This window comes from Nycticebus coucang, chromosome 6 (assembly GCF_027406575.1).
Source record: "Nycticebus coucang isolate mNycCou1 chromosome 6, mNycCou1.pri, whole genome shotgun sequence".
Lineage (NCBI taxonomy): Eukaryota > Metazoa > Chordata > Mammalia > Primates > Lorisidae > Nycticebus > Nycticebus coucang.
The window spans coordinates 87,032,524-87,059,171 of NC_069785.1; the positions used below are offsets into that span (position 1 = coordinate 87,032,524).

General features: G+C 38.6%; 1 long non-coding RNA gene across 2 annotated transcripts in view; it reads left to right on the forward strand.

Annotated features, from left to right (window-relative positions):
* Window positions 1-283: 283 nt before the first annotated feature.
* Window positions 284-26,648, forward strand: part of LOC128588032 (uncharacterized) — a 48,703-nt gene continuing 22,338 nt past the window's right edge. Inside the window, exons 1-6 of one of the 2 annotated variants that reach the window (XR_008380678.1) lie at window positions 284-317; window positions 1,557-1,656; window positions 9,100-9,252; window positions 15,708-15,837; window positions 21,534-21,641; window positions 23,570-24,079. This is a non-coding gene — a long non-coding RNA (uncharacterized LOC128588032). Of the gene's footprint in view, window positions 318-1,556; window positions 1,657-9,099; window positions 9,253-15,707; window positions 15,838-21,533; window positions 21,642-23,569; window positions 24,080-26,648 lie in introns of those variants that run through there. The other variant, XR_008380679.1, reaches the window with a different exon arrangement.

Here is a 26,648-nt window from a genome sequence, read left to right on the forward strand (position 1 = left end):
GTCTTCCTTGTCTCTATGTGCATGATCTTCTGTACATTTGTGTGGACCACAGCCATGGGCTGTCCTGTCCCTGTGGCTTTGCTGGACCCAGTGCAGCCAGCTCTCCTAGGCTGGCCTTGCACACTGGTAGCTCTGTGTTTGTGGAGTCTTGGGGGCAGTCCTGCTACCATGGTTTCACGGGGCATTACCCTAGTGGAGATTCTTGGCAGTAGCTTTGCTGTTACAGCTCCAGTTGGCATTGCTCATGCTGTGGAAATTTCTATCTATGCCAAGTGTTTGGTTTTGAGGATCAAAGAGTGAAACCACAGACAACATGGGTAAGTGACAGAATAAATTTCACTGACAGGAAAACATTGATAGAAGAAGTGATAAGGCAAGGAGAACAGAAACTTCAGTAACAGAGGGTGGGTGATCCAAGTTGAAAGCCCCGTAAGTCTTCAGTCTAGGAGTTGAAATTCTGCTTTTTCTATCCTTCACGCAGGGAATTTGGTTGAAGTAGGGCAAAATTAACCAGAGGTCTATGGCCAGAAAATGATCCTAAACATAGAAGAGAAATTCAGCCCTTGCACTTTTGGGCTCAGGCCAGTATTTAGGGTGCATGCTGCCTACTTAAGAAAAAAACACCTACATTCTTTGAGACTGTTTTTATACCTGACTTTGCTTGAAAATGGTCTGCTTGTGAGTAGAGATGGGGGTCTGTGATGAAACTGATTTCTGAGCACACTCAGCCCTATCAAATAGGGGTCCCTGTCCACTCCAGAGTAGGGGACCCTGTACCACCCTGAAGGGGACACCATGTGGCTTTCCCAACTCCAGAATTCCTCTCAGCATGGCTCTCCTTGGAGTTTTTATGATGCTTCTTCCCCTGAGATAAATCTCTGTCTGGGCCTCCTGACTTTCCACTACACTGTGAACTGAAAATTTTGAGCCCTTTTTAAAAAATGTTTTGTTCCTCTTTGGTCAAATTAGGATAATACTTGAAGTGAGATAATATTTGTAAAGTGCTTAAAAATGTACTTAATACATTATATTGTCTGTGATTATTATTATTAGTAGTGGTATTCTTGGGTCAGAGTGCAAAAGATTCTTAAGTTAACAAGGATTTGAGTTGGGTAAAGCAAAGTTTGAATTTCAAATAATGGAACTCCTGGTTGGACTCTAATACCTTTCCCTTGATGTGTTGGGATGTTTTCATCGAAAAACTAGGACTCTTCTCAGAAATATGGCATGAAATTTAAGATTAGAAAACAAGAGAACATTCTGAAACATCTGTCTTTGACACGTCAGTTAGTTCTGGATCTTAAAGATATTATTAGACTGAAGAATATTCACCTGCATCATAAGGATCAGGTGTTACAGGTACTACTGTTTTTGTCCTGGAGAACATTTAGTAAAGGATAGATACACTGCTTACTTAGATTTTTCTCTTCAGTTAGATTAGTAGAGAACCTGGTCCATATTTCCCTCAAACTATAACATGATGTCTACTGAACATAACTATATTTATATGCCAGGTGAGTGATGGATACACATTTATATATTGACTTCCATTTCAGGAAGAAAGAAAAGCTTCTGATTAAAAAAATGAAAAACATAAGACTGCATGCAAAGGCCAAAGTAACTTTATTGAACAAACCAGGGAAGCCCGTCTCCCAGGTATGGTGACTGGGTAGAATGTGTCTTGTCTGTGTTACAAATGCCTCCCAAAATAGCAGACTACTAAAGCAGATTTCCATTAATCACAAAGATTTGAGATTGTAAATTAATACAACAATAAATGCTATCCTTTTACAGTAAGCTTGTGGTCTAGTTTGACTATAGGTGGCACACAGGAAAACATGGAAATGGAATTTCTCGTTCTGACCCGGACTTTAAGAGATTCAAAACAAACAAACAAAAAAACTAAGATGAAGATATAAGTACTGACAGGAGACATTTAGAGAGGAGAGATATGTATCTTTTGGAGGAGATTCATCATTGGTTAGAAGATTTGATGATCTCTACGATTTACTCCTGCTCTGAAATTCTTCACTTCAATTACCTTATACAGAATATTCCGTGTTCTTTATGGCCACATAGTGGCCAATTAAAGTTTCATGGGTTCCTGTGTGAATGAGCTAGATTTCCTTGGACTTCCTGTAGGGATGGCTCTCTAGGTTGACGACTGCTGCCAGTAAAACAGTTTAAGGTTGTGGACACATAGAGGAACAAGGAAAGTATTGCCTTTTGAGGAACAGGGCATTGTCCCCATACTCATTTTCATGATCTTTTCTCTGTGGTTAAAGCCCAAATAGTCATGTTCAGCCATCTATTTAGAGAACTGGAGACTTTGGTTTTGGAGAGAATTTGATATATGGAGGCAGGCATTTCACGGGTGCACATTGTAGTTATAGAGTGAGCCTAGATTTCACCCTGCATAAAAGATCTTTTTATTTTCTTAATTTTGCTCTGCATTACCCTGTGACCCACTAGTATTCTTAGTCTTAATTTTCTTAGTTCTTGGGAATTGGGTTTTAATGATTAACTAGGCACTTCTCTTGGAATCACTAGTTAGCTTTCCAGTACCTGGGTTAGATTGATTGATTGATTGATTGATTGATTGATTTAGTGTTGCTCTTTGTTTGGTTCTCTGGGGTCAGGGCTAATGTTCAGAGGACATTACTTTTTCTGAGTTGATAACATTACTTTGCAAATCAGTTTCAAGCTTTTTCAAATAATTTTTCATCTTAATTCTTCTTTTTTTGTTTTGTTTTGTCTGACAAGTCTCTTCTCCGATGTTTGTTAGCACCAACCCCTTTCCTAATATTGCTTTGTTTTATGTATCTTCACCACAGCTATTTTAGTAGGCTGTTTAATTATCCATTTTGTACTCTGCTTGATTTTTCTAAGATGATCTCCCAGACTCGTCTAAATTCTATGATTAGGGTGCTAATTGCTTATGATGTGTCATTCAATCCTTTTAATATGACAAGAGATAGTTGACCCATTTTATTTAATTCAGTTACCATAGCTGATATTATAAATAAAGGTGTGGAAATACACTCATCTGGGCTGAATAGGTGAATATCACTCCGGAAATCTACTGGGAAATTACTATTTTGGGACTTCCAGGATCTTTTAGTTCCAGTGCTGTGGGCAAAAACAGGGTCCTCCAGTGATATTAGCTGGAACATGAGAAAAAAACTTTTTCCCATACAGCAATAACCATCCCTTAAAAACTATGGTGTGCACACTGGTGTAAGATATGCCAGTTGTCTTACAACGTTCAGGCAAGCTGTGAGTTCAATTGACACAGGAGGCAGAGCATCCTGAGAACTTTTCACATTCTTCTCCAAGTGAATGTTTAAAGGCAGATAGAAAACACACCTCTCTCTTTGGTCTGTCTCACTGATTCTTACCCATTCAAGTCCTGATAGGTGAGATTATTTTGGTTGTGATGGAACAATGTGAAGTTTCTGAACACTTCTAATGGAGTAAAGATTCTTATTAAACAAGATGTACACACTGGATCTATAGGAGTTCCTCCTGCAAGATAAAAATCAGACACATTGGTAACATTTTTAGCAAAGTAAATCCAAACTTTGTTATCTCATTGAAAGGGCATTCTATCCCTTTCCCCAAGTTAGAAACAAAAGTGTCAAGAGGCAGAGAAATAATGTGTCTTGCAGCCATTTCTTTGCCCCCAGTTGTGAAATAGGAAGTGTCAGGTTCTCTTAGGGTCTAATTCAACTGTGATGAGTCAAGGTCTTAAGTTCTGATTGTTTTAACTGTTGTGAGAGGTAAAAAGCAAGATCTTTACATATGATACAACCAGGTTGAGCATATGGTCGTTCTTTTCACCAGACCTTCAGTAGCCTGTAGTTTAGAGTTGCCATCTGTGTTTAATCCAGGAAGGCAGAGGATCCTGTCCCATATCCATAGTAATTACTGTTCTTGGTATAACAAGTCTATCTCCTATAAAGGGAGGAGAGAAGGCTTTGGGGGCATTACTAGAAAGATATGAGGGAATTGTCAATTTCCCTCATTGTGAGAGTTGAGAGAAAATGTGGTGAGCAGTCTTCCAAAGATTCCCTTAATACTTTCAGACTTGGGGATCAAGAACTCAGAACTTAAGAGAAACATGGGTAGCTTTTCTCCTGGCTTTCAATAGTCATGAAAGCTTATCTCCTGGCCTTCAATAGGCAAGGCACTTGAGGATCTCAGGCAGTAATCAAGCTGATAGTCCAAGGGAGTTCAGATTCCCTGAGGCCTTAACCTCTGGAGACAAACTATTCTCTAGTAGCTACCCCTGCATGGAGAAGAGGCTTGCCTGATAGAGTGCACCATTCAACTAGAACTGCTACTTTTTCTTTTTTTTCCTGCTTTAATAGGAAAGGCCAATGTAGCTTCCTTTCTGAGGTTTTTCAAATTAGGATCAGGGCCTAGAGAAATTTTTGCAAGTTGCTCATAATGTCTGGAGCCATTTGAGTAAGGAATTTACACTATAAAATAATTTGGCCTTCTGAAGAGTCAGGTAAATTTATTTTTATTATTATTTTTTTAATTTTAATTTTTATCTTTTACATATACATGTGTTAATTAGGTTTCCTTTTTTTTTGCCTTCACAAAATTAAAAAGACTTAAAATTTAATAACAATAACAATGTATAAGATAAGGATTAGAGTCAGATAAAATTTTTATGCCTTTCTAGGTCACTTAAGAAAAGCTAGTAGATATTTGTCCTGCTCCTCAGTGATAGAAGGCAGCTGAGGACAATTCTCAGAGTCCCCTTAAGGGTCTTCCAAAGTGCCTGATTCTGTGTGGGTTACCTGGTCTTTTTCAGGGGACATATTGCTGTGAGTTGCAAGTCACTCCAACTTCTACTTATTCTGAAGGCTTCCTTCCTTTTGCAGGAGCTAAGAAAATTTTACTCCCAAATATGACTACTTGGTACAAAGAATATTTTTAATTGAAAGCACTTCCATATCAGAATGCATATGGAAAAGATATTCCTTCTTATCTACACAAAACCTGACTGACTGAACCAAATGATTAAAGAGGGGAAAGTGACTTCCTTTCCACTGTCTGAATGCTAGCAGACCTGGCCCAAACCATTTAAAACACCCTACCTGTCTCTTGGGTTAATTCAGATGTCTAGCTGCTTCTGCCTTCCCTCTCTACCAACCGGTACTTCACATTCTCCCTCTCCCTCCTAAAAGGCAGGTATAAATGTATCATTGAGATACTGGGTAATCATGCTCATGATTCTTCCGTGGTGTGTGGCATATGGACACAAGCATATGTTTCATTAATCTGCCCCAATTGTGAGTCCATCCTTCAGCAAATGTTTGAGAAAAATACAATTTTCTCTTCACCTCTACGCTTTCATGTCAGACCAATCTTTAGTCAGCAACATTGTACCTTCCCAAGAGAGGTCAAAGCTGTCTTAACTCTGTGAAGAATTTAACTAAGGATCAGAATTACCTGAGTAGTTTCCCAAACTACTTTCAACTGGCTTCACTTTAGCTACAGAGAATAAGGTACAGATGTGAGGAGATTTTACATTACCATGCCTGCAGGGTTATGGGAAATCTGTGGCACTGGGTTATTTTCAGGCTTTTTCTCTTTCTCGCCTTAAAGTGCTAAAGAAGGTGGGGGAGGTGTGGTTAGCAGTGTCTCCCTTGGGAATTTCTGACTAGTTCCTAGAGATTATCTCAGCTGGAAGAGGTATGTTTTCTTCTGCAAAATAAGTCAAAGTGGAAGATACCTCAGGATGTCTTGGGGTGGCTGTTGGTAGCCTTGGGTGAATTGAGTTAGCACTGAACTTTTGTATACAGGAAAATTAGGCATTACTTTCTTAGAAGCTCCAGTCCTTGTAAACTGCATCCTGGCCTCCTAGAGGGGTCCCAACACTTGAAGTGGTTTTCTCCATCTATGAGGGAAGGCCCAGACTGTATTTAAGGAGATGGCTGACTGGCAGCCAGAGATCCACATCTGGTCATTTTCTCTCTTCTCCTTGTTCTGCCCCTGGGGGCCTAACTAAATATCTGGCCAGAGACACAGTCATGCTGGAGCTCTGACCCAGACTGAGAACTAGAGATCTGACCCAGATGGAGGACTAGAGATCCCCCATAGGTTGCAAGGCCCAGGTGCTCCAACCATGGGGCATTCCCCTTTGTGGGCTTCAGGAATTACTCTTTAATTGTGCTGGAGGAGTTCACTGAGAGGAAGCCCCCCGCCCCCAGCCACACACAGTAGGTCTCTTGCCCAAATTTAGTCGTGCTTACTGACCTGGTGATTTTCACTTACTGGGTTCCTTTGTTCCACAAGGCACAGGGAGAAATTTCAGATTGGCCAGACCCAAGGAGTCTACTGGTGTTACCTTTATCTAAACCTGATTGGATCTGAGTCTCTATTCAAGTTACAGAGAAGGAGATTTTCATCCATTTTTCCCCGGTCTCATTATACTGCCATAGAGTCTTTATGCCAAATTCCCAGTAACTTCTCTGTTTGGTCTATTGATAAAGCCATCATAGATGATGAGAAGGCATTCCAGTGAAGCATTCCCTGAACTGTTGCTTCCAATGCTCCATTATGAACAAGGCTTTGTTACTGATAGACACACATTTCTTTCTTTTATCTTTTTTTTTTTTTTTGTCTTCAGAGTTTAAAGAAACATATATTCCATGTTTCTTTCTGTCCAAAAAATCACAGGGTTGATAGAAACATCTTTAATAGGAGATATTTTAACATCACAGTGGCAAGTTGGCCATTTAAAGACATTTTAATACTCCAGCAGTGATTTGAGTAGGCACTTTAACCGCATCGTGGCAGGTCAAACATCTTTTCCTAGTAAAAACATTTCCACCAAGTGAGTAACAACTAGCTGAAGTCTTAGAAAACCCAGCACACCTCTGAACCTTTGCATTTACGTGAATAAAACAGAGCACCCAAATAGGCTGCCCAGGGTTATTTTCTTTGCCTTTCCTCATCTTTTACATTTGTTTTCCTCTTTACCATTTTTTGAAGATGGAGCTGAATTGGAATCTGATTTTGAATGTGCTTGGACCACAGAGTGGTGACTTGTGGGGGTAAATTCTCAGGGTGTCATCCATCAATCTGGTTCCCTCTTACTATGTGCCTGAGTTTCTCTCTGAAGTCTAAAACTTCTGTGAGTGCTCAAAATGCAGAGTGATCAACTTTCACATGGGTTTCCTAGATGAACTATTTTTAATTTCCTATGAGGCCACTCTGGCCTCACGGTGTCACCCCTGGCTTCTCCCATGTGGACTCCTGGTCACTCAGGGAAGCCTTTCAGGGGAGAGTAAAATGCCCATGTCCTTCACATTTCTCTATTCATAACTCAGTTCAGCCTCTTCTGAAAACACATAGGAAAGACAATTGGAATTAATCAAGTTTGGTAGGAAAGGCCATGAAGATAATCCTTTAAAACACACTCAAAGCAGCTGAGAAACACCAGAGGAAGCCAGCACATGCTTAACCATCACACAAAGCAGTCCCTTCCTGACATGCAGTCATTAGCAAGCAAAGCAAGTGCTCACACCACATGGAAAATACCTTAGAAAACCAACCTGGCAGTGGGGGAGAAATCCTGGAGATAGACCATGGAGATGAGGAGCAAGAGAGGCTTAGGACCCTGGAGACATGGGTCAATAGCAGAAGACGTGGGAGAGTGGCATTCAGAGGAGTTTTGCCAGAAGGCTTGCCAGCGTGGCATGGAGTCACACACAGAGTCACACAGGATCTCTGACTAATGCTTCTGTTTGCTCTTTGACTCTCAACCAGAGAAAGATAGCAGACACAGAATGGGTTCTGGAGCCTTCCAGTGTTCCCCATTCTCTGGTGCTCCTCCTCTCTGCTCTCTTTGGGGAGAGAGCTATGTCCCTGGCAGGCACTGCAACCTTTGAAGAAGCCAAGAGGGATCAAATGCTTCTGTCCCAGACGCATATCATCTGTGACTTCAAGTTAGGCAGAAAAGGCTATTCATATGTAATAGCAGACAGGAGCATGATTTTTCAGTCTCTAGCAAGAGGACTCATGAGACAGAGTGTGGCAGTGGTTTCATTGCTTACCATAGAAGAACTCAAATCCCGAATCCCAGATGAGTTTTCCAAATGTACTGCTGAAATGTCTGTGTATGCTGAGTTCTTGGTCTCAGGGTTTGAAGAATGAAAGCACAGTCCATGTAAATAAGTGACAGATAGTTTCTTGACAGGGAAAGATTGAAAGATTGATAAGCCAGAAGAGGGGGAACAGAACCTCCAACAGTGGAGGGGAGGAATCTAAGTGTGAAGCCCCTGGATCTTCAGCGTAAGGCTTTCAAAGCTGCTTTTCCTATCCTGCAGGCTGGTGGTTTTGAGGGAGGATGACACAGTTAGCTAGAGGTCTGTGGGTAGAAAATGATCTTAAACTTAGCTCAGGAATATGGCCCTTGCAATTTTTGGCTCAGGCCATGAGTTAGGGTGTTTGTTCCCTAGTCAAGGAGGAAACACTCAGATCTTTTCAGGCTGCTTTAATGCATGAGGTTGCTTGAGAGGTGACCTATTTGCAGGTAGAGGTGGGGGTCTGTGATGAGACTGATTTCTGAGCTCGCTGAGGCCTAGAAAATGGAGGTCCCAGCCCAGCCCTGAGTGTATAACCCTATATCACCCTAATGGAGCCTCTCTGTGGCAGTTCCAACCTCACACTTCCACTCAGCCTGGCTCTCATGGGGGTGGGGAGTATCTCTCTGAGATGGTTCTTCCCCTGAGACAAATCTCTGTATGAGACTCTTGGCTTTCAACTACTCTCTTAACTGAGACCTCTTTTTTTTTTTAATAGTTTGTGATGTATGCTTCTCTTTAATTTTCTCCTTGGTAATATTAGGATCATACTTTAAGTGAGATAATAATGTTTGTAAAACACTTAACAGTTACAAAATTTTTAATACAATTTAGTATCTATGATTATTAATATTATGGGATCAAAGTTCAAAAGATTCTTAAGTTAACATGGATATAAGCTGAGCAAAAAGTAAGAATGCAGTTGGAATAAAGAAACTCCTTTTGGAAGCTAATACTTTTCCCCTGGTGTATTGGCCTCTTTTCACCTAAAAAATAGGACTCTGCCCAGGAATCTGGCATGGAATTTAAGAATAGAAAACAAGAGGATGTTCTGGAACATTTGGCATGTGCAGAGCCGTTGATGGTGAAGCTAAAAGATATCATCAGACAGAAAGATGTTGAACTGAAGCAGAAGGATCAGGTGTTACAGGTACTGTAATAATATAGTATTGTAACAATTATAGTAACAATATAGGTATTTTTTTTGTCCTTGCAGAGCATTTGGTAAAGGAAAGATGCACCATTCACTTAGATATTTTTCTTCAGTTAGATTATTAAAGATTCTGGTCCCTATTTCCCTAATACTATAACATGATGTCTACTGAACATAACTATTGTTATATCCTAGGTAAGTGATGAGTAAACATTTATATGTTAAGCATAAAAAGCTTCTAATAAAAAAATAAAAAAAACTATACCTCCATGCAAAAGTCAAAGTAACTGAATTAAATAAACACATAGAAGATTTGAAGACACAGAGCAGGACTGTCGTTCCTACATAATTTCACTCAGGGGAGCAACTCCCTCGGTATGGTGACTGGGTAGAATTTATGTTGTTTCTATCAAAAAGGCTTCCCAATATAGCAGAATGGTAAAGAATATCTCCATTAATCACAAACATTTTAAATGGTAAAAGAATATAGTACTACATGCGGTCTTTTCATAGTGAGCTTTTAGTTCAGCTGGAGTATAGGCTGAACACAAGAAGAAAAAGCTACAGAAAAGATGGACTTGAAGTGTCTAATTGTAACTCAGACATTAAGAAAAAAAAAAAAAAAACCTTAACAAGGGGAAAGAAGTACTGACAGGAGACATTTAGGGAAGAGATATATATATCTTTGGGAGGAATTTCAATCATTAGTTTGAAGATTAGATGATCTCTAAGATTTATTCCTGCTCTGAAATTCTTCACTTCAATTACCTTATACAGAATATTCTATGTTCTCTGTGGCCATATAATGGCCAATTAAAGTTTCATGGGTTCCTGTGTGAATGAACTAGATTACCTTGGACTCCCTGTAGGGGCAGCTCTCTAGGTTGATGATTTCTACCAAGAAAACAGTTTAAGGTTGTGGACACGAATAGAAATGAGGAAAGTATTGCCTTTTGAAGAACAAAGCATTTTCTCACTACTCATTTTCATCATCTTTCATCTGTGGTTAAACTCCAAATAGGCATATTCTGCCATCTATTTAGAGAACTGGAGATTTTGATCTTGTAGAGAGTTTGAAATATAGGGGCAGGCAATTCACATGTGCACATTATAGTTAGAGAGTTAACCAAGAATTCACCCTGCATAAGATATATGTATATGTATATATGTATGTATGCATCTTATGCAGGGTGAAGATATATGTATATGTGTATGTGTATACACACACACATTTTTTTTTTTTTTATTTTGAGACAGAGTGTCAGTTGCCTTGGGGTTGAATGCATGGCATCATGGCTCACAGCATCCTCAAACTCTTGGGCTAATTGATTCTCTTGCCTCAGCCTCCCTAGTATGTTGGACTATAGGTGCCTGCCATAATATCTGGCTATTTTTTTAGAGCTAAGGTATGTCCTGAAATCCTGAAGTCAGGAAATCCTCCACCTCTTTCAGCCTCCTAGAGTGCTAGAATTACAGTCACGAGCCACGGTACCCAGCTAAGAGATCCTTTTGTTTTCTTAATTTTACTCTGCATTACCCTTTAACCCACTAGTATTATATTTATTTATTTATGTATTTATTTGAGACAGAGCATCACTACGTCACCCTCAGTAGAGTGCCATGGTGTCACACAGCTCACAGCAACTTCAAACTCTTGGGCTTAAGTGATTCTCTTGCCTCAGCCTCCCAAGTAGCTGGGACTACAGGTGCCCAACACAACTCTCGGCTATTTTTTGGTTGCTGTTGTTGTTGTTGTTTTAGCAGGCCTGGTCAGGGTTCGAACCCCTTCCCTGGTGTATGTGGATGGAGCCTTAACCACTGAGAAATGGGCACTGATTCCCCACTAGTACTCTTTCTTCTTCCATTTTCTCTAGTAATTTTTATTTTTACCAGATACATTGGTGTTTGTAATTTTTGATTGAAATTTATAGGTAGGCCTCCAATTTATGATTTCATATTTTATTATGTCAGAAGAGTTTTCTTGAAGGAGATAGTGTATAGTATTTGATATGTTCCCTTGTTTTGGTTTACTTCTTTGGGTACTTCTATCATTCATATATTTGGTCTTTGATTATCTTCAGTAGTTTATCACTTTCTCTAGGTTCTTTTCTATCTTCTTTTTATCAGAGTTTCATTTAAAATCTCCTCTTTTGGTTTTATTTCACTTAACTCATTCTAATTTCTGTTGACTTTCATTTTCATTCTTCATCTTCTTGTCTAAAAATATTTTTATAGCAAATTTTTATGAGCTCTGTCACTGCATTTCTGAGTTTTAAACTTCTGATGCATGTTTCCTTCTCATGTTCCATAATTTTTCAGATATTAAAAAATTCTTTTGTAATCATTACAGTTTTTACTTTGTTAATATCCTTCTGGGATGCACTTATTACATGTAAGCTCCTTAGTCTTTTTCTTTAAATTGTAAAGAAAATGAATTTGTCGCTTGTGGATGGTGAGAACTCTATGGTCAAGGTTGGGGGAGAGAGTCACCTGGTGGGTTTCTTTTTGTTGGTGGGGGCTCTCTGTGGTTCTCCAAAGTGGTGAGGGCATCACAGAGTGAGGGGTGTGACTGTGCTTATTTTCTGGCTCAAGTCTCTTTTCCTCTTCTTGTAGGGCCACCGGGTCCCCTCCTATGCTACCCTTTAACTCATTCCTCCATTAAGCATGAATGAATTAATCCATTCCTGAGGGCAGAGATTTTCAATCCAGTCCCGTGTTAAAACCCCTCCCCCAGCCCCTGGTGTTGCCACATTGCGTATTAAGTTTGCAGAAGAGTTTTGGAGGGTGCATGCAAACCACAGCATTCCATCCCTGGTCCTCTAAAACCCCTGTCCTTCTCATGTACAAATGTACTCTTTTCATTCTTGTAGTCCCAAAGTATTAGGTCAGCCCAGCATTGACTGGAAAGTACAAAGTAAGCCTATATAATCCACATAAGTTATGTCCTTCCAAGTTACAATGAGGGCCATGCATAGGGTGCACGTTCATATTTAAAAGAGAGAAATAGGAAAGAGGAAAGGGGTGAGAGGCCACAGCAAGTCTGATACATAAGAGAGGAGACATTGGGTCTTGAGAGCCCAGAATTATCTCCTTTGACTCTATGTCCAGCATCCTCTGCACACTGTGTGGGGATTGGGTCACTAAGGCCTTGGGCAGTCCTGTTCCTGTAGCTTTGTTCTGCCCTGTCTACGCAGCTCTCCCAGGCCAGCCTTGCATACTGATAAGTCTGTGGTTGTGAAGTCTTGGTGGCAGCCTATACCCCAGGCATTACCCTAGTGGCTTTGTACTCACAGCTACATTAGGCATTTCCTTGATTAGGGGCACCTTATCAAGGCAGTTCCAATCCCACACTTTCACTCAGCATGACTTTTGTGGGTATTCTCCATAATTGTTCTTTCTGTGAGACTAATCTGTCCTGGCCATCCTGCTTTCTAGGTCACATTTTGAGAATTTTCTAGCCTTCACACCTCTTGCTTTCTACAACTCTGCAGAATTAGCACCACATGAACCATAGACTCCGCAAAGGATTTTTATTTATTCATTCATTTATTTATTTATTTTTATCATTGGTGATTCATTGAGGGTACACAGAACCAGGTTACATAGGTTGCATTTGTTAGATAAAGACCCTCTTATAATTGTGTCCTGCCCCCAAAATGTATACCACACCCCTTGTCCCCCCACTCCCTCCATCCTTCTCTTTCTCTGCCGAGGGTTTTGTAACTCATACCTTCTGGAATTGTTGTATGCATACATCTGTGGCCACTTTCATCACTGCTGTACCAGGCACTGATGGGAAGCAGCATCCTGAGATGGTGCAGGGTAGTGTTGTCCTTAGGCTATATCCCAGAAACCATTCTGTCCTCCTCATTCTTAGGGCATATCATGGGAGGGCAGCCTGAAAGTTTCTGAAATGCCTTCAAGGCCTTTGTTGTTGCCCTGACTATTAGCATCTGGCTGTCTTTTAGCCATGCTAATCTCCTTAGCAAACGGTGACTGCATAGTCTTCGATTCCTCTACTGAAACTGTTCTATCGTTTTCCACCAGTTGCAAATTTTCCAATATTTTCTCATTTTCCTTTTCTCCAGTACATCACTGTAAGTACTTGGAAGTACTCATTCAGCATCCTCAGCACTTTGCTGCTTAGACACTTCTTCTACCAGATACTCTGGTTCATCTCTCTCAAATTCAGCCTTCCACAGAGTCCTCAAGCATGGTTTATCCAAGTTCATTTCCAGCTTACAGCAAGGATGGCTTCAACTCCAGTTTCCAACACCTTTTTCCTCTGTTCCACCAGAATGACTTTCACTGCGACATTTCTATCGGCGTTCTGGTCATGATCACTTAGCTAATCTGTAGGGAGTGCCAAACTCTTGTCTTCTCAGCATCACCAGAATCTAGGATCTTTCTAGCCGGCTCCTCTAAATTCTTCCAGCCTCTGTCTATTACCCAATACCTAAGCACTTCCACATTTTTAGATATTTATTACCAGCAACAACTCACTTCTCACTGCCTATTTTCTGTATTAGTGTGTTTTCCATTGTTTATAACAGAATACCTAAAACTAGTATTTCATTAAAAAAAGAAATTTATTGTTTACAGTTATGGAGACTAAGTCCAGGGTCAAGAGGCCATTAGGCGAGAGTCATCTTGCTGGTGGGGATCTGTAGTATCCCCAGGAAGTGCAGGGCATCACAGGATAAGGGCTGAGAGTGTTAACATCCTGCTTTGGGTTTTTATAGTAACTTAGTAACTTTATATAAGATTCGACCTTGATCTATTTCTGTTCCTTACTTTGGTACAAACTTTTTCTTCTAAACTTTTAGGAGGAAAGTGGACTCAGGAAAGGTTCTTTTCTTTTCTTTTAAAGAAGTTTTATTGTGAAACAGAAAGGAAGTCTTTTCTTATCAGACTTCCTTCTTCTATTGTTTAAGTTTTGAGTTGCTTTTTAATACATGAGAGCGGATTTTTGAGATTCTCCGACTTCTCTTGCCCTTTACTTTTGTCTCTACCAGGCAGCGCTGTTCCATATTAATAGGTTTACTTATAATAACCAAAGACAAAATACATTTTACATGACTGTCAACAGAGGAATATTTAAACAATAGAATACTACGGAGAAATAAAAGAGAGTGAATTAGATATCAGTAATACGCCTTTATTTTAAACTTAAAAATGCATCTGTAATTATTTTTGTTTTTTTCCTCTTAACATTTTTTTATTATATCATAACTGTGTACATGAATACATTTATGGGATACAATGTGCTGATTTTTGTTATTTATTAAATCATAGCTGCGTACATTAATGCAATCAATGTGCTGATTGTATATACAATTCTGAATGCTTACATCACACTTATTTTTGAAGTGGAAAAATAAATTGTAACTAAAAGAATAAATGTTTATATTTCAGTTTAATTATCAATTATGATTAATATTTGTATCAACTGTTAATAATACTGTCTGCATTATGTATCCCAGTGAACACATCACAATTTAAATAAGAGTGTAGAAAAAAATCATTTGAAGAGACTCAACCCACTGATACCAACTCATGTACACTTGTTACTTGCACAACTCCTGAACAGTATCTTACATGATGCAGCAGATAAAGTGAAAAATAATCATTCCAAAACAAAGGTGTATTTAACGGAAAAATAATATGTTGTTCTTAATTTTAAATTAATTAAAATTAAATAATATAAAAAATTAATTTTGATATTCCACTACACATATTTCAAACCCTCTATATCCACCTGTGGCTATTTAACACTATAGCATGCACATAGATATTCCCTTTCTTCTTTTTTATTGTTATCTTGCTTAATTTTCCTCTTAGCATGGGAGCCCTGATGGGTCAGTTTTGAGAATTCGAAGGGGCTAGATTGCTTTAGCTCTTTGTGTCCTTCCTAAAGTGGACGTCTTGCATGCAGCCAGAATTAGAGAATGACAAAGTTCTGCTGCCCTTCTCAAATCAGCCAACTGTGCATTCCAACAATTACATTGGCTATTTGGGGGTTTTCCTGTTCTCACGGAAATCAGGTGCCACTATCCCTGCCTCCTTTTTCTTCTAGAGATTTTAAGACCATGTAGATATGATGGATTTGGGTGTTTTTTTCTTACTGTATTATATTTTAGGGTTTATAGGACCATCCTCCTCATTTTATTATAAATGTTTTCAATTTTTTTTTTGCTTTTATTATCTGGTTGTTCTGTCCCTGTGTGAAGTTTCAGAAAAATTGAAATGTTTCTGCTACTTCTTCTGTTTTCCCTTGACCAAAAAATTTTAATGACTACTTTTTGAAAACCACAGTGCATGTGATTCACTTTTGTATTATATAGAAAGTGGAAGGAAGATAGGTATTTAGGGCAAACAAGAAAGGGAGGTGAAACAATTAAGAGTGCTAATTTTTTTGCTTAATTATACTGTTTTTCATTTTATATCTTCAGTTTAATAAAACTTCTGCAGAGAAGGAAGAAAGAGTTTTTGATGCTAAAGAGACAACTCCAGGAGAAGGAGGACCTTATTAATGCTTTGCAAGCCCAGCTCAGCCAGACACAGGCAGAACAAGATACACAGGTAAGGGTGGAGAATATCCTGTAAAATTAGTATAAAGAACCATGAAGTCCAGTGGATTAGTACATGGTTACTAATCAGTAATTCAGTAAGTCAAATTTTAGTCTTAGTAGATAAACATAGCTAGAGGATTACAGTAGTCATGAGAAGGGTGTGTAGTAAAAGAAATCAGCAGATGTGTGGTAGGTAATTGTGTCATTAGGGAACACCAGAAAACCTCCAAAAGTGATGTTTATCTTGATGAATTTACTATAGCCTAATTGGTGGGTATTTCTTAGTTCAGCAGGTCCAGCAATGATTGAACACCCCGCCCACCTACATATTTTTGTTTTGTGTATGTTTTTGAATCATGAAAGATTTTTTTCTGAAGTACTTTAGCACAGAGCTATTCTTACTCATCAGGAGTTTACTTTATTAGTTACTTGTAGTATTAGTGGTTCCTTCTGTGTTAGGATGGCATACTGCTGTGTGTATAGTTAAAATTGTATCCTGAAGTCCTTAATGTTACCTGCTAGCTTTCACTATGTCCTTTTTCTGCACAAGGACTATGTACAGTATGGGATGGAGAAATAGAAAATTTGGTTTTTACAAATTAGATGCTTAAAATATGGAAAAACCAGGATATATAGATATGTTAACAGAACCATCCCGATGTGAGCCATTGTTTTTTTTTTGTTTGTTTGTTTTTTTGTAGAGACAGAGTCTCACTTTATGGCCCTCGGTAGAGTGCCGTGGCCTCACATAGCTCACAGTAACCTCCAACTCCTGGGCTTAAGTGATTCTCCTGCCTCAGCCTCCCGAGCAGCTGGGACTACAGGCGCCCGCCACAACGCCCGGCTAGTGAGCCATTGTTAATAAGTGTCAAAGCAAGCAGCAATACAAAGTATTTTAAGAGGTAAAAGAGGTTATTGTGAATGTCACAGTCAAGGAAGCTTACATGGAAAGATGGGATGGAGGCAAAACCATGATGAGTAGATAACATTCTAGCTAGGAAAGGTATTTTCAGTCATGTGACATATGCAAAGTCTCAGGAAAGGAAAACAATATGGGACACTTACAGGAAATTACAGTAGATATGTTTGATTAATGAAAGACTGCAATGTTTACACACTTGAAACACAAGATTCCAAATTCATAATGACGAGGTCAGAATTCAGATAATCAACTATTTGAAGACTTTTTTCAACTCTCAGAAAGAGGAGTCCAGTTCAATTCAAGGCATCAGAAAATGAGTAATTAGCAATAGTTGAAGTACCACTGAAAAATAGACAAGCTAAGATCTGGGTAGCAAGTTCAACCATCCATCTTAAGGAAATAAATCAGTGCACACGCACACACGCACACACACACACAACTTAAAAACTCATGGCAGCATTAATACTAATCGGCTTTTCATCAGTCAATTTCTTTTCATTTCATTCTGTTAAGATCCAGTTAAAATAGCATGATCTAAAAGCATGTAAGAATGACAGGTGAAAAACTCTGTTTGGGGAGGTGGTGTGGGTTTGGAAGCACTTCCAATTCTCTGAGAGAATCATTCTTTGATTCTCAAACTCGATTTCCAGTTTTAGAGCTTCTTGAGTAAAAGATACATTAATTTGAATTTTCTCTTATAGGATACGAAAAGTTCATTGAAAGTTTTGAGCTTGAATGTGATAGTGAAAGATGTTTCTGGGATTTAACAGAAATCTTACTTTACTTTGTATGTTTACTATATTAAACTTTTAAGAACTTTTTAAAATTGTACTTTCACTCTTTCTAGTAACATATATCATGGTTAGTATATATATATATATATACACACACACACTAGCTAATGCCCATGAGTGCAGTCATTAGCTCTCATGGTTAGTAACATATATCATGGTTAGTATATATATATATACACACACACACACACGGTAATATATATCATGGTTACTAGAAATATATATATATATATATACACACACATACACCTTTTGGAGACATATCTTGCTCTATTTCCCAGGCTAGAGTTTAGTGGTATCATCATACCTCACTGTAACCTCTAACTCCTGGGCTTAAGTGATACTCTTGCCTCAGCCTTTCAAGTAGCTGAAATTACAGGCACATGCTACCACATCCAGATTAATTTACTAATATGAATATTGTAGGGACAGGGTCATATTGTGTACTTCAGGCTGTTCTTGAACTGGCCTCAAGCCATCCTCACATCTTGGCCTCCAAAGTGCTAGGTTTTCAGTCATTAGCTCTCATGCCTTGCCAGAAAAAATATTTTTTAATCAAAATTTATGTTTAGGCTGACTTCTGAATTTAAAAATAGGCTTGCTATTAGATTGGAAAGTTGCTGTGAGGCCTATCTCTCTAAAGCAGTTTCCTTGACAAAATGTCATTTAGAAAAAGCTACTGTCTATCAATTCTCAGAGTCTATCTTTAGAAATTAGTCTGTGAGTTTTGTTTGTGCAATATTTGAAGAGTGTAACTTGTATAGTGTCTCTGATATGTATTTTGAGTTCCATGCAGCAGGTGTTCCTAGAGCTTTAAAGATGCTGGCTTTGAAACACAAGTTCATCTTCATGAAGATGATCTGTTTCTCTTAATAACCCGGGCAGATGTGGAAACAAAAATGCAGCAGTTAGTTGCTACAAGTCAGTAGAATGACCATCATTTGGATTAGTTAAATCGTCACAGCCACTCATTTACCTTTACCCACTGCTCTTCACTTGGTCAGAGTGTGCTCCTTATTGGCTTTTTTGTGATGTTCTTCTTAACCCTTTATATGTTGTTGTTGAGGCAGTCTCACTCTGTTCTCTGGGTAGAGTTCCATGACATTAGCCTAGTTCACAGCAACCTCAAACTCTTGGGCTTCCATGATTATCCTGCCTCTGCTCCCCAGGTAGCTGAGACTACAGGCATTATGCCCAGGTAGTTTCTCCATTTTGAATAGAGGAGTGTCCCTCTTTCTTAGGCTGGTCTTGAACTCCTGAGCTCAAGCAATGCACTTGCCTCAGCATCCCAGAGTGGTGGCATCACAGACATAAGCCAGCATTGAATGACCATGGTCATCTTTTCTTTCCTTTAACTTCCCTTATACTCCACTAATCAGGTAGATTGTACTCAGGAGCTGAGGTTAGTTGGGTGATGTGTACAAAAGTGAGAAATTGGTTTCTCTTTAGTTTTCTGATTTTAAAATTGCATTAAAAATCTAATCCAAGTGTTTTCCCTGTACTCTCTTCTAGTATTTATATAGTTTCATGTCTTAAGTGTAAATGTTTTATCCAGCGAGAATCAATTTTGGTTAATGGTGAAAGGTGGGGGTCCAGTTTCAGTCTTCTACAGGTTGCCATCCAGTTCACCCAGCAACATTTGTTAAATAGGGAGTCTTTCCCGCACTGAATGATTTTGATAGGCTTATAAAGATCAAATGACAATTAATAGCTGGGTTCATCTCTTGATTCTCTATCCTGTTACATAAATCTACCTCTCTGTTTTTGTACCAGTACCATGCTGTTAAATCACTATAGATTTATAGTATAACCTGAAGTCTGGTATCGTGATACCTCCTGGTTTGTTTTTATTTCTGAGTGATATATTGGCTAGTCAAGGTTTTATTCTGATTCCATATAAAATGAACCGCTACTTTTTTCAAGCTCTTTAAAGTATGACAATGGTTTTTTAATAGGGATTGCATTAAATCTGTAGATTGCTTTGGGTAGTATGGACATTTTAACAATGTTGACTCTTCTTAGCCATGAGCATGCTATGTTTTTTCCATTCGTTACCATCTTTGGCTATGTGTTTTCTCAGTGTTTTATAATTTTCTGTATAGGGATTTTTCACGTCCTTTGTTAGATAAATTCTCAGGTATTTCATCTTCTTCGGTACTACTGTAAAAATAATAGGGTTACTTTATGAGGAGGATCCCGTGGCCAATTGAAGCAATACCAAAGATACATTACTGGGATCTGATCAAACTAAGAAGCTTTTGCACAGTGAAGAGCGCAGTAAGTAAAGCAAATGGAATACCTACAGTATGGGAGAAGACTTTTGCAGGTTATGCTTCCAACAAAGGTCTGATAACTTCAATCCACAAAACTCAACCTAATCAATAAGAAAAGAACAAATAGCCCCGTTTCTATGTGGGCAAGAGACTTGAACAGAAACTTCTCTGAAGAAGACAGGTGCATGGCCTATAAACACATGAAAAATGTTCATCATCTTTAATCATCAGAGAAATACAAATAAAAATCACTTTGAGATATCATCTAACTCCGGTAAGATTAGCCCACATCACAAAATCCCAAAACTACAGATGCTGGGATTGATGTGGGGAGAAGGGAACACTTCTACACTGCTGGTGGGAATGCAAGCTAATACGACCTTCTTGGAAAGAAGTTTGGAGAATAGTCAAGGAACTAAAAGTAAACCTACCCTTTGATCCTGCAATTCCTCAACCAGTTATACACCCAGATGACCAAAAATCATTTTCCAACAAAGACATTTGCACCAGAATATTCATTGCAGCCCAATTCATAATTTCCAAGACATTGAAACAGCCTCAGTGCCCATGAACACATGAATGGATTAACAAATGGTGGTATATGTATACCATGGAATACTATCCAGCCATAAAAAGATGGTAACTTCACATCTTATATGTTTGCCTGGATGGACCTGGAACATATTCTTCTTAGCAGAGTATCTCATGAATGGGAAAAAAATACCCAATGTACTCAGTACTACTATTAAATCAATATATTAGCACCTACACATTCATACAAATGGCAAAACATAACTATAGTCCAGAAAGTAGAAGGGAAGAGGAGAGAGAGAGAGAGGAGGGATTGGGGGAGGCAGGAGGAGGAAGGGTATTTGCCAGGACCTCACCTAATGTGCATGATTCAATGGTAATTCCAATTCTATTAAGAAAAGAATAAAATTGTGACAGATGTGTTAATCAGTTTATTGTAGCATTTCACATTGTATATCAAATCAGTACACTGAACCACATAAATGCATGAATGTACACATCTATCATTTAATAAATAAATAATAAATAAAAATCTAATCCAAAACTTCAAATCAATGAAGTCAGTTTTAAACTAAAAATATTATTTTCAGAAAATCCACTAACATTTTTCCACACACTGCACCAGCTAGCCTCTGCCAGCATGAAAATACTCACCCTTGTGCTACTTCTCCACTGCTTCAAACCTCATCGAGGGGTACTGAAATCTCCCTCTGCCTCCTTGTACCCCTGAAGAGATATTTCTGGGCAGGGACCACAAGCCAGATGTGCCTGGAGTCCTTTCTCTCCAATGTCACCTCAAACAGCTGCAAAGAAGTTGCCTCTAGTCCACCATCTTCACCATCTTGCATGGAGAAGACATTTTGTAAATTCAATCAATTTTGTGTTTAGACTTGGGTCCCATCCCCAAGATACCCCATATGAATGCAAATATTCCAAAATCCAAAAAAAAAAAAAAATCAGAATTCAAAAACACTCTGGTTACAGGCATTTAGAAACACTTTAAAATGGTCAAATCTAAAGGATATTTTCTAATATGGGTTGCTTGGCATGCTGCTGTCCCGCTCTTTAATGTGTCATCTTCAACATCAAGAAATTTAAGTGTAAATATCTACATGACATTTTGAAAGGTAATCATTAAATAGTGCTCATCTGTTAACTCATTATGTGTAAAATATTTTTATCTCAGAAATTGATGAAGAGGAAGTTTGAAAAATATGAAGAACTCTTGCTGGGCAGTGATAAAGTTATTGACCTGCTGCAAAAGGAGCTTCCTGCTGCTGAACAGAGAAGCCAGGTATTGCCTTCTGACCTTTATCACCTGCCTGAAGAGTGTTCATTTTCACTTTAATTTGTCAGGCAGTGAGTATAAAAGCCAATTTTAAGCCATTGGAGAATTGATGCCATTTATTCATTATTTCAGCAAATACCCTGTGCTTAAATGATAATAATACAGAACAATGATGAATAAGGCAAATATAGGTCCTTTCAGGTCTAGGGCCCTAGTTTCTCTAGAATGTCATATAGGTTGGCATCCCTAATCTGAAAATCCCAAATCCTAAATGCTCCAAAATCTGAAACTTTTATTTAATTTTTTTTATTAAATCACAGCTGTGTACAATAATGCAATCATGAGCACTACTGACACCACAAGCGAAGAATTTCCCACATAAGTATTAATACAAACTTTGTTTCATGCAAAAATTTTTAAAAATATAAAATTACATGTCATATCTGTGTATAAGCAACACAAATCAACTTTGTGTTTAGACGTATGTCCCATCCCCAAGATATCTTATATAAATGCAAATATTCCATAACTTAAAAAAAATTCAGACTTCAAAACCACTTCTGGTGACAGGCATTTAGAAACACTTTAGAATGTTCAAATCTAAAGGATATTTTCTAATTCTTTTTTTTTATTGCACCTTTCTGCATATTTACTGGTGTTGCTCACTTATTCCTTGGTGGTCTCCATTCACTTGACTATTGGAACATTGCAATTCTCTTGGTTCTCTTCCTCTGCATCTTGGGATTTTTCTGTTATTTGTTTTTATTTCAGTCTTCCTGCCCATTAAATAATGTTTCCCAGCAGACCAGTGTCAGCCCTGTATTATTCTCACTGATACATTCTCTCATTTTCCCTTAAGGTCAATATAAAATTACATCCCTTCACATGAATGTCTCCCTAATATTCATCTCCCCAGTCTATTTGGTTTAATCCAGTTCCTGTTGACATATGGGTGTTCCAAAAACACCTCAAACTCAACAAGTGAAATCCAAAATTCTTCCCTGCTTTAAATCTATTATATTTTATCACAGTTCTTTGTTACTCTATGGTTCAGTCAGAAGAGTAACACTTGTCAGGATTTCTTGTTCCCTCCATGTTCTTTAACTCCTACAATTAATTATCAAGTTCTGCTGATTTTACCTCTTAAATAATTCTTCAATTCATCCTCTTCTCTTTGTCAGCACTGTCAGTGCCCTACTTATGGTCAGTCACATCTTTGTATAGGAAGTGCTTCCTGACAGGTTTTTCTCTGTCTCTGTTCTCCCTCCCACCCTACATATCATTGATGTAGCAATTAGAGGGCTATATCCAAAAATAGCTCCTCATTAGTTAAAAGAGAAAAATTCAATTGTTCTGACAACATGGTATATAAATATTCTTATGATTTATTTGGCTTATGACTGTCTTGCCTTTCCTTGCTAGAACTTTACCCACTACCATTTGAAAAGTATACAGATAACCATATTTTTTCTAACTTCTATAGAAAATTTTTTGTGGCTGGTTTATCAGCTTAAACTACCCTTTAAAATGTGTACTTTCCTGGCTGATTCCTCATTATTTAAATCTCAGATGAGGTGGCTCTTCTTTTAGGAAGGCTTACCTAACCCTTCTTTCTTCTCTGCTCCTGCTAATTCCTTGTAAATATTTTGTCTCATACCCTCAGTAATTTTGTTTTATGTTTTATATGTTCCAGTGTTGCTGAATTCAGTTTTTAAAGAATGTCTGCATTCATTCATTCACTCAGTATTTACTGAGTATCACTCTGTGCCATATATGGTGTAGATGATGGAGAAGAAAAAGGGTAAAAAGGACACAGTCTGTTCCATTATAAACATATTTGCTAGTGCAGAAATAAATATATATGAGCACAAATTGTCAAAGGTGTCAAGAACCAAAAATGTATAATCTCATGCAATTGTTGTTTTCATTATAAGTGCCTGGTTCCATCCTTCACCTATAAGAAGTCTCTCACCAGTTACAGCATGTGGAAGCTGAATGTAATACTTTAAGAAATACCAGGGAAACAGAAAGGCAGAAGTCTGTGATTCAGATGAAAGATGAAATTGGAAGTGACTGACAGAACATTCGCCTTCCATCATCTTTTGGAAAAATTGGAGCAAGCAGACCAATCCAAGGCTGGACTGGAATCTCACTAGAGCACTTTGCAGCAAAAGCACAAAGCAGAAGTGGAACAGAAGACCACTCACATTTTGAGCACCCAAAAGACTGAAGAGGAGCTATAATCTCCCTGTGTTGGTTTGAAGGATCAAAATTCAAAGCTTCTTAAAGCTATGAGTGAGCAGGCAGTTCAGTCAACCCAGGCCATTTGAGATTTGGAAGGTCATTGTTTGACTACTTTTGAAATCCACTCTTCAGAATTTTCATGTTTTTTCAGGGATCAATTAAAAAATATCCTTTGCTCCAACCAATTGAAATAATGGAAAGTCTAATAAAGACACCACTTCTGAATGCTTTGCTGCATTTTTCCTGCCTCTGACTAAAGTTATAATCTGTATTTATATTGTAATATCCTTGTAGGACAAAACACATTTTAGTGATGTCCCAGATATTAAATAGAATGCTGTATGAAACATGACTCTGATATAAAGGGAAGTGAATTGAGTAGGATTCAAATTAGTTTGTGGGAGTTTCAGGACAAGATGGCCAACAATAGAAGCATCTTTTGGCAGAGGATCCTGTCCAGAGGGAGAGATATTAGACAGAAATTGACTCAATGAAGGCAAAGGTGGGGGAGCTGAGCATGGAAAGAAAATAGAGAAGTGAACATCATCTCTGCTGAGATAAGATGTGAGTCCAAGAAAGAGGAAGAAAGAAAATAAAGATGAGGTATGAAATCCATTGGCAGGATGATGGCAGAATCCCTCCCCATAATGGGAAGTCCATGGAGGTTATATCACTTTACCCCACAGGAAAGAGCTGCTAAACCCTAGCCCTCCTCCTCTAGGGATTTCTCACCTCTGAACCTAGGCTTCATCCTGCCTGGCACAAAAGTGAAGAAATAATTTCTGTGTAATTCTGAACACACAGTATCCTGGCTTATGTAAGGACTTCTCCCTGCAGGACCTGGAGTACCTGGAGTATTTGAGTGGCCCAGACATTGTGTGGGCTGCCAAACAGCAGCACAGAAACAGTGGTGGATGCAGAATCAGGAGATTCAGGGAGAGAGGCACACATATAGGGATGGTAGCACCTGATGAGTCAGTGGTGTGGGCTGAATTAGTGGCAGGCATGGAGACAGTGATGTCCCAGATCTGACTTTGGCAGGTGATCTTTCCTGACTCCCTTGCCCACTGGAAGATTGGCCTGTTCCAGCCGCCTCTTCACATTGGACAGATGGATTTGCCTACAGATTTCTGCTTTCTGATCACTTCATGATCCTTTGAACTCTTTTGGATGAGCAGTGGTTTGTATTGCCTGGAACAATCTGATTGGAACTTCTGAGCAAGGCTGTCCACCTGTGGACCCTCTGAGGTTGAGTGGTAATGGTACTGTAGTAGAGAGGGACATATTCTCCTCATCCAGCTGTTATTGGCAGGTGACAGTGTGCCACAGGTGTTTGTATCTTTCCTCAGCTGATATTCCAGCCTAATACCAAAATTCATTAGGATAGGGTAGAGGTAGGCTGATATCCAAACAGAGCCAGCCAGCATTTCTCACCAAGCTGGCCCTCAGAATCTCTGGCTACAGTTCTAAAGGAACCTTTGCAGGGTTGTAGGGTAAAAGCTACAATCACAAGCCTAGGATCATTGGTGAATGGCTTCTTAGCCCCAGTTCCTGCAGTCCCAATTCTGTCTCACACCACTGGTTTTAATTTCCAAATATTGGAAAATACTGATTGGGGCAGGGGGGAACCACCAGATGAAATCTGGCAACATGGAAAACAAGAGTAGATCAACTCCCCCAAAGGATGACAAAGGAAATACAACAGAAAATACCATCTATAGAGAAATTGCTGAAAAGTCAGAAATAGAACACAGGATGTGGATGGCAAATAAAATGAAGAGAATGGAGGAAACTATGGAAGTAGAAATCAAAAAAGTAGTTCAAAAGTTGTCTGAAGTCATTAATGAATTATAAGACAAAGTGACCACGGATATGGACATAATAAGAAACGACACAGCAGAGCTTAAGGAATTGAAATAGACATTCATGGAACTTCGAAATACAATAAAGGCCCTCAGCAATAGAGTTGAGCAAGCAGAATAAAAGCTCTCAGAAGTTGAAGAAAAGTCTTTGGAACAATCCCAAGCATTCAGAGAGACAGGAAAAAAGAGAAAAAATACAAAATATTCCATGAGAGAGTTATGGGATCATTCCAAAAGATCAAACATGTGAATCATAGGGATTCCTGAAGGAGAAGAGGATGGTTCCAAACACACAGAAGCTCTACCTCCAGTCATTATGGTGTAGAATTTCCCAAGCATCACAAGAGATACAGAAATTCAGATAGTAGATAGTTTCAAAACCCCAGTGAAACTCAATCCAAATGAAGCATCCCACAGGCACATTATAATTAATTTTTCCAAAGTTAATATGAAAGAGAAAATCCTGCAAGCAACCAGACATAAGAATAGTGTTACCAACCAAGAGAAAGATATCAGGATGACCACAGATATTTCAGCCAAAGATTTTCAAGCCAGAAGAGGATTGTCATTAACATTCAACCTTCTAAAACAAAACAACTTTCAGCCCAGGATCCTGTATCTGAATAAAGTGAGCTTCATTTGTGATGGAGAAAGCAAATACTTTCGTGACATCCATATTTAAAAAAGAAATTCCATTACTAGACCAGCTCTCCAGGAAATACTCAGACTCATTTTTCATAATGATGAGTATGACTCTCTACCACCAAAGTAAACTCACCCTGAATTTAAAGAACAAAACTTAGCTTGCTCACTGGTGAAAGGGTTAAAAATATGCACTGCACCTTTGAGAACTAAACACTACCATAACTATGAATTCTTTCAATTAATGTAAGTGGCTTAAATTCTC